General features: G+C 28.9%; 2 protein-coding genes across 2 annotated transcripts in view; both read left to right on the top strand.

Moving 5' to 3' along the window:
- The window catches only part of LOC117177262 (two pore potassium channel protein sup-9-like), a 193,233-nt gene extending 188,669 nt beyond the window's left edge, over positions 1–4,564 (top strand). Inside the window, exon 9 of the mRNA XM_033367847.1 lies at positions 4,265–4,564. The gene's annotated coding sequence lies outside the window, so the exon portion shown is untranslated. The remainder of the gene's footprint in view (positions 1–4,264) is intronic.
- Positions 1–8,771, top strand: part of LOC117177261 (potassium channel subfamily K member 18-like) — a 193,638-nt gene that overhangs the window by 45,140 nt on the left and 139,727 nt on the right. The window lies entirely within an intron of this gene.

Below are 8,771 nucleotides of genomic sequence, written 5' to 3'. Positions count from 1 at the left end.
TGAATATCTTAATTTTTTTTCTTGAAATGATTACAGAAAATTTAAGTTTTAAAAGAATTAATAAATAAACATTCAATCATTCAAAAAAAGTAAGCATTAGTTTTATTGAAAATTCAAATAATAGGAAAGGTTTAAAAAATTATTTTCTTCCCTAGGCGCAAATATTATGTATAGCTTTAACGTTACATATTTTTGTAATTAGAACTTACATTTGTATGAATAGCATCAATTATAAGCTTTTCACTGATATAGAAAGTATCAATTTTAGAAGAATCGATTAATAAGTAACTAATGAGTAAAAAGCATAAAAATAATTTATTAATTATTTTCATTGAAATGTATATACATATAATTTAAAAAATTAAATTCAGATACTCATTTCCCAACATCACAAATGTTGGCTAAAATTATAGTTATGGAGATAATTTTTACAATAAAAATAAATTTTATTACAAAAATAATTACCAGCTAATCAGTTCATAATTTAAAAGGCTGTAATAAATTATTTTAATTGAAGCATCAAAATAATTTTCACCCTATATTTTACTGAAAATTTGAAGAATTAATAATCTTTTAAAATAATTCCACAAAAACTTTAAACATATTAATATATAATTTTGCACATTGAATTCAGATAATTATTGCAAAACACCAGGAAAAAAAGTTATAAAATTGGAATGAGGGTATTTTAAATATAGATAAATTTTTACTACGCAAATCATACCCCATATTAAATAACGTAACCTCAAAGTGAAGAATGAATTTACCTTCTTAGTTAAACAATATTCAACTTCAATCTATTTAATTTAGTCTTATAAACAAAATTAATCAGCTAATAATAATTAACCAGTCAATACGAAAAAGCATGAAATGATTTCTTTTAGTCAATCATTTAAATAATTTTTATTTTACATATCTTTTTTCTTAATTTGCACTTTCGTTTCTGTTACTTGGATATAGTAATCAACTAATAACTAATTAATCGGTTTAACAGATAAAAAAGCAGCAAATAACTGTTTTAATTAAAAAATAGAAATGATTCTTATTTGATATTTCACTTTAAACTCTGGATTTCATTTTTAAAAACTCTCATTTATTTTGTTAGTTTACCTTTTAAACTAATTCCAGGAAAAATTGAAATATGTACAAATAGTTTTGAAAAATGAATTCAGTTATTCAGGCATTTTACGTATATTAAGAGATTTTTAATCACAATAAAGAAATACATAAATTTTACTTTATAATAAAGCACTTCGGTGGTGTTGCATGGAAAGAAATCGTAAATACAGTGAAACCCTTCAATAGCCATTCCTTCTATAGCCCTTCCGAGAATTGAGAGAAAATTAATTGAATGCTTTAATGAAAATTATAGTTTAAGGCTTTTCATATTGAAATTTAGGTTCTTAAAATTAGGTAACACGAATTAATTCTTTATTCCAAGGTTATGTAATTGAATATTGGGTGTAATTTGCATAATAAAAGTTTATCAATATAAAAAGACGGTTGTTTTAATTACACAATTTTTAAACGATTCTGATATTTTAAAATATATATCTGCATTCAATTTTTAAATTTATATGTAAATGTGGTTTAATTTTTTTCTGAAATTAGTATAAAGGATTATTAACAAATCAAGTTTTCAGAAATGAAAGTCAACATTTTTAAAAATGTTGAACACAAATGAATTCAGTATCTAAATTATAATTATAATTTAATGCTTTTTACGTTTTGAAAAGACTAATTAATTATTAGCTAATGTTTTTCATAATTTTAAATTACTTAAGGATTAAATTGTGATTTCTATTAATAAAGTAACATAAATTGATTATTTACTTTGAGTTTATGTAATTAAATATTGGCCATAATTTGTATAATAAACTTTTGTGAATGTTTAAATCACCTCTTTTTCAATAACATTATTTTTGTAAAGTTTTGCAATATTTTATGTTATGAGCTCATTACTTACTTATTCGCTAATTAGTTTTTGATCATATTAAGTAACATAAAGATTTAATTCCAATTTTTCTCTATTTAGCAACAAAAGTTCCTCATTTATCTCAAAGTGATTTGATTAAATATTTATAAAATTTTATGTACATGTATTTTTCGCAAGTAAGTGCAAAAGTTTATTAATAATTAAAATTTTTAGAAATAATAAACGAATAAATAATTTTTCGAAAATTGGTTTAATTATATATATTATATAGAAATCAACACGCCCCAACTGCTCTCCCATTTCTACAATTTTTATAAATTATTTCTTTATTATCAATTGTTTCTTTAGAATACATTCCAGGCTAAGCTAAAATAGTCTGATCCTCTTGTCGGAGTCTTCTTGCCTGCATTGCTTATTGTTATTGGTTTTCCTTGGCGATAAGTAATTCTAAGATCGGGTTTCTCTTTTTAGCATTCTTTCCGTCAGTTCCTCATACAAAATTTATAGCTCCTCTTTCTGCATCCTTGTCCGATCTGAAGTGCACCTGAATCCTTCTGGAATCTCTTTCCTCACCCTTCCCTTTAAAGTAATCGATATTGTTTTGTGCAGATCTCTCGGCTCTCTCTCATTCTTCAATGTTAATTTTATTGATTCCAGATTGATTTAATTCTGTAAGAATTTGTTAATTCTATATAACTCTTTACCTTCCACATCCAACTTCATATCAACACATCTTATAATTTCCATAAAGTTCTATTTCTCTCTGCATTTGTTGACATCGCCCTTTTCCTGATCATCAATCGCAGGTAGCGCAGATATTTTTATTTTATTTTTCCTGCTATTTCTATCGTCCATTTCCGTAATACTTTTGTTGAAACTACTTTCTCCTGCTGGCCTTTTCACAGCTGAGGTGTTTTCTTTAGATGTGGTTTCAACATGATCTATTCATTCATCTAATGTAGAAATCCTCTTATCCAGAGTAGCTATCTTTTCATCCATAGCTACCTGATCTTTTTGAATGATGTCTATACGAAGTTCTAATTCCCCTAATTCCTTATCCATGGCTTTAGAAGCAGTACACTCAGATAATTGGTCAGCTCCAATAAACATTTGGTTATATTTATGAAACACAGAGAATTAATTTATTTGATTCAAAGTAATTATTCATTTGAGCATGTTTAGTTGACTCAGCCAATTAAATTGGTTGAGCAGAATATATAATTTATTGAAAAATAATTTGGTTAAAGTAACAAAATAATTTCGTTGAACTAACTAAATACTTCCATTACACTAAACATACAGAAACATATTTTGAACGTTAGTACAACCTTTAGTTCGCAGGGTGCAGTTTAGTTCACCGGTGCAGTAAATATAACGCATCAATTCATACGACGGTTTTTGATTCAAGCAAAATATTAGCTTGGATCAACCAACATGTTTGATTGGATAAACCCAAAAATTGCTGGCACGCCAGTTGGCCCGCGGACAATTGATCCGCGGCAATTAATCCGCGAAAATTGGTCTGCGCAACAATTGATCTGTTGACAATTGATCCGTTGACAATTGTTTCGTGAGACATTTAACCCGTCGACAATCGATCCGCAAAATTTGATCTCACTCGCCGGGGTGTTTTAAGGGCAAAATGCTGTTACAACTATTGTAATTGCATTATTATACTATTCCACGCTCTCATCGATTTTTTTTAAGGACAAAATGCTATTACATTTATTGTAATTACATTGTTATACTATTCCACGCTCTCATCGATGTGTTTTAAGGGCAAAATTCTGTTATGTTAATTGTAAATGCAAAATTTTATTATTCCAATTTACTGAAAAAAAACTTATCGATAATTGGTAACTTCTTTATTTGACTTACGTAGTCTATATTTATAATTGATAGAGGGCGTTTCTTACAGTTACCTTTTAAATACTAAACATCGTGGCTTGAGTAATAGAACCGTTTGAATGTTGTAGCATTCCATATCTTGATATCTAAGTTAAATGAAGTACGTCGGTTTATTGTCATTGTTTGTTGTTTCTTTTTTCAATTGCTGTGTTATTAACGTTCTTGGTATGCCACTGAAGTTTATAAAATCACAACGGGGTGGTTTAATGTTGTTACACGAAGGCCATTTGCATGCAAAGAAAAGTGTCAACAACACAAATGTAACATGGCGTTGCGTTGAATATAAGAAACGATCATGTTCCGTAATAATTCACAGAACAACCAATAAACGTACTGGTAATGAGTATTTTGATTGAACTTTCTTTTTTCTTTACTTTGATTGTTTTTTGTGCTAATTTTCATGTTTTTTATTATATTTAGGGAAAATTATTGATGTTACTGGTAAGCACAATCATGCTGGTGATCTGGTGTTTGTTGCCGCAAAAAAAGCTAAAGACGCTATCAAGAAAAAGCTGCCAAGAGTAGTAATAGCAGTGCCGCTGTGGTTTTACGTGTATTAGCACGGTTGCATCACCTGTTCGCGCACAGTTACCCAAAGTGAGATCTTTGACTCGTACTGTTGGAAGATTGAGGCAGCATGATTGCAGTACTCCTTCTGTAAATCCACCTTCGTTAGATGAGTTAGTTATACCACCGCTTTATCAGAGGACTAGCAGTAATGAGTTGTTCCTACTTCACGATAGTGGTAAAGGTCCAGGACGTTTTGTTATTTATGCTACACAGAAGAATTTAGAAATTTTGGCACAGTGTCAATTGTGGTGTTGTATTGGAACATTTGTTTCAGTACCGACGATATTTACACAGTTATACTCCATCCACGGCTCATATCATGATAAATTGTTACCATTAGTGTATGTTTTAGCTTCGAATAATTCAAAGAAATTGTACTCTTCCATGTTGACAGTCATCAAACGTTTTCAGCCACATTTGAATCCGAAAAGGGCAGTTGTAGACTTTGAACGTGCATTCATTGGGGCATTTTTAAAAATATTTCCTCATTGTGTTATATCTGGATGTCTCTTCCACTTTATGCCATGTATTTTTCGTCATATACAAAATTGTGGATTACAGTGCAATTACAATTCTGACATGAATTATTTTATTAATATGAAAATGCTTATGGCTCTTGCATGTGTGCCGGTTGACCATGTAATTGAAGCGTATGAGGAGCTAGTAGCATCACCGGTTTTTGATGAGCACAGTGAGGAATTAAATGATCTGCTAACGTATTTTGAGCGATCATGGATTGGCGAACGTAAACGCTCTGGACGTGGGCGAGCGAAACCGATGTTTGATTTAACTTTGTGGAATTGTGATCAAGCGATTATTAATGGTGAAATGCGTAGTAATAATGGAGTAGAGGGGTGGCATTGTTCACTAATGAAACAAGTTGGAATTTTCATGCTGTATTCAGTGCTTTTGTTAATGTACTTAAAGATATTCAAGTCTTGACAGAGGTATCTGTGACACAAATTGATACTGGTGTTAATGTTGCTCCGGTTAAAAGGAAAATTTATGCTACTAAAGATGAACGTTTGAAATATGTCGTTGAGCATTATGATGAAACGGAAAAATTAAAATACTTGAAATCTGTTGCTGCTATTGTTAAGGTTACGTAATTGTTTGTTCTGGAGAAATACGACTTTGCAGTTGTGTAAAAAGTCGTGATTGGAATATAATATAGCTGTATTAAGTATTGTCTTGTTATTTATATTATAATTACACAAAATATTTTATTAACTCTCGTCTAAATTGAATGGGGTATTGTATTATCAATTTTTAATTGTGGTGAATTATTGCGGATGAATTGTCGCGAATCAATTGTCCACGGATCAATTGTCGCGCAGATCAATTGTCGCGGATCAATTGTCGCGGATCAATTATCTACGGGCTAGTTGTCGTGCAGCCCAAAAATTTGGTTGGATCAACCAAAAAGAATTATTGTAATCAACCAAACCTTAGTAACCAAAAAATTTGATTGAATCAACCAAAAATTTGATTGAACATATAGCAATGTATTTATTTGTTTGATTAAATCAAATTTTTGCTGAATCAACCAATCTGTTTTCTGAGTGTACTTAAATTACGTAATGAATTATATGCCCCTCGATGACCCCCCCCCCCCCCCCCCCCCCCCCCCCCCCCCCACTTGGAAAAACCATAATAACCCATTTCACACCCCCCTCCCCCTCTGTCACCCTAGGTAATTTTTTGTTACCACAAATGTTTTGATTGTAATTGCTACTAGAATTTGAAAGGGTGTCGCAGAACATAATCATCAAAATTCCCAGATTTTTCCTTGACTAATTCTTTATTTTTCTTGATCATTAATATTCAAATACTAGCATTTTAATCTCGTAATATTTTGATTTTATAATTTGTATAAAATGAATGAAAGAGTATTTCAGATACAAATTTAGAATTTTTCAAATTATTTATGTATTTTGTACAAAAAATTTTATTTCTAATCAAAAAAGTTGAAATTTATACAAAAAAAAAGAATTTTAAAACTAAAAAGATGAATTTTCAACAAATAAAAATTTTTCACTCGAAAAAGAAATAAAAGTTGATCTAAATTGTTGAAACTTCAAGCCAAACAATGAACCTCCTCTATAAAAAGTGAATTTAAAAACCAAAATATTAATTTTCAGCAAAAAATTAATTTCCTCGAAACTGATGCATTTTTGCACAAACAACATTGAATATTAATCCAGGAAAATTATTATTTTTTTAACTAAAAAAGGAGATTATTCAACTAAAAAAAATAAATTAGAAAAATGGAAAAGTTGCGTTTAAGTTAAAAAGTTTATTTAAACCCTAAAGAAGCCTTTTCGACTAAACAGTTACATTATCAGCCAAATACATAAGCCTTCAATTTAAAAAATATATTTTTAACAATACAGTTTAACTTTGAAAAAAGAGTATTTTTAACAAAAAAGTTTGACTTTCCACCAGAGGGATGAATTTTTAACTAAAAATATAAATGTCCAAGAAATAAAATGGTACAACAAAGCGATTCAACCAAATCTTTAAATTTAAATAGTTGAATACTCAAGCAAAGAAGAAGAATTTTTAACCAAAAAGTTGCATTTTCACAAAAAATTATATTTCTACTGAAATAGATGAATTTTTAAACCAACAAGATAAATTTAAAAATAATCGAATTTTTTATTAAAAAAGATATGAGTTTAGTTTTCACGATCAAGATCTGAATTTTTAAACATGAAATAAGTTTCCACAAAAAAAGTTGAACTTTTAATCCAAAAAGACAAATTTTTCTTAACCAAAAAGCATGAAATTTTAAATAATAGTTTAATTTTGTACAAAATAGTTGCACTTTTATCCAAGAAAAATGAAATTTCTACTAAAACAGATACATTTTTAAGAAAAAAGAAATATTTTGTTTTTTAAGTTGAACCTTTCAATAAAAGTTGAGTTTTAATCCAAAAAAAATTTCAGTATTCTCTTCCACACCAAAATATTTAATTTAAACAAAAAGGAAATTTTCTACGAAATTGTTTAATTTTTAACAAAACATCAGAATTTTCAACCAAAAAGTCTGACTTTTCAACAAAATTTCTGAATTTCCATTGAAATAGTTGCATTTTCATGAAAGAAAGATGTAATTTCTGCTAAAGCAAATTCATTTTAAAATCGAAAAGACAAACTTTAAAAACAAGATGGTGAATTTTCAACCTAACAGTTGTATTCTTATTCAAGATAGAAGAAATTTCTTGTAAAACAGATTTTAATAAAAAATTACAACTTTTAAACAAAATTGTTCAATCTACAATCAAACAGTTGCATATTTGTCTAAGAAAAATGAAAATACTACTAAAACAGGTGAATTCTTAAATCAAACAGATGAATTTTCAACAACAAAAAAAAGATTTGAATTCGCAGCCAAAAATATTCCAATTGACTTTTCAACACAAAAATAGAAAAAATTCAGAACCATCAATTTTGAGGTATGTTTTTTGACAACCATATAATCTGATAGTTTAATACTTTCCTTACCCTCAACACATTTTTTACAATCACACGTATCACTTCGCATCGACAGTAGATTTTTATTACTATTATCAGACATTTTTATAGACCACTGCTGAGGAGAAAATAATCCGTAAGGAATTTCAAACTTTATTTGCTGGGATTTGTGTACGTATGTACGGATGAGTTTAGACTTTAGTCCATTTGTACACACTGTCGCTCACAAGAACTCACAGCTGATCCTCACACAGTTTCCTTTGCTGCACCTGTGTGTGCTAATACAACCTAATCCTCACACGGACAAAAACATTTATTATAAAAGGAGTCTGAGGGGCTAAAAAAGAGGATTTTTTATTGCAAAGGAAGTCCGAGTGGATGGAAAAGGAGATTTCGTATTGTTAAAGGAGAATAATAGGATGAGCAAGACGAGCCCTCCGATGCTTTTTAGTAATCATTTATGATAAATTATTGCATTTTATTTATTGTTTATTTCTCAAAGCCGAAAAAAGTTTTTATTTAGTTCAATAGATTCATCTTTTTACAAAAAGTACATTTGTTACTTGAAATATTAGTTTATTTAAAAAATAGAGGCTGTCAAGTTAAAATCGACGGATGATAAGAAGATAAGGGACATTTTTCCGAAAACTTCTTTTTTGCATAGAAAATTTTCTAAAAAAATCCAATACACATATTGCTTGAAGGATTTGTTTCAAATCACTTATTTCATGTTAGTAAAAAAAAATTAGTTGCACTGAAAGAGGTAAGGGATATTTGGTAGTTGACAGTCAGCTTTTTCGTCTCCTAACACTCCATTTTCTCGGAAGTATTATAAATTTTTTCGAATAAACTTTTCTTTTCTATATTAAGCATACCTATA

The sequence above is a fragment of the Belonocnema kinseyi genome, chromosome 7 (genome assembly GCF_010883055.1).
Source record: "Belonocnema kinseyi isolate 2016_QV_RU_SX_M_011 chromosome 7, B_treatae_v1, whole genome shotgun sequence".
Classification (NCBI taxonomy): Eukaryota; Metazoa; Arthropoda; class Insecta; order Hymenoptera; family Cynipidae; genus Belonocnema; species Belonocnema kinseyi.
The sequence above is the reverse complement of the archived record's forward strand: the minus strand, read 5'-3'. Positions and strand labels throughout refer to the sequence as shown.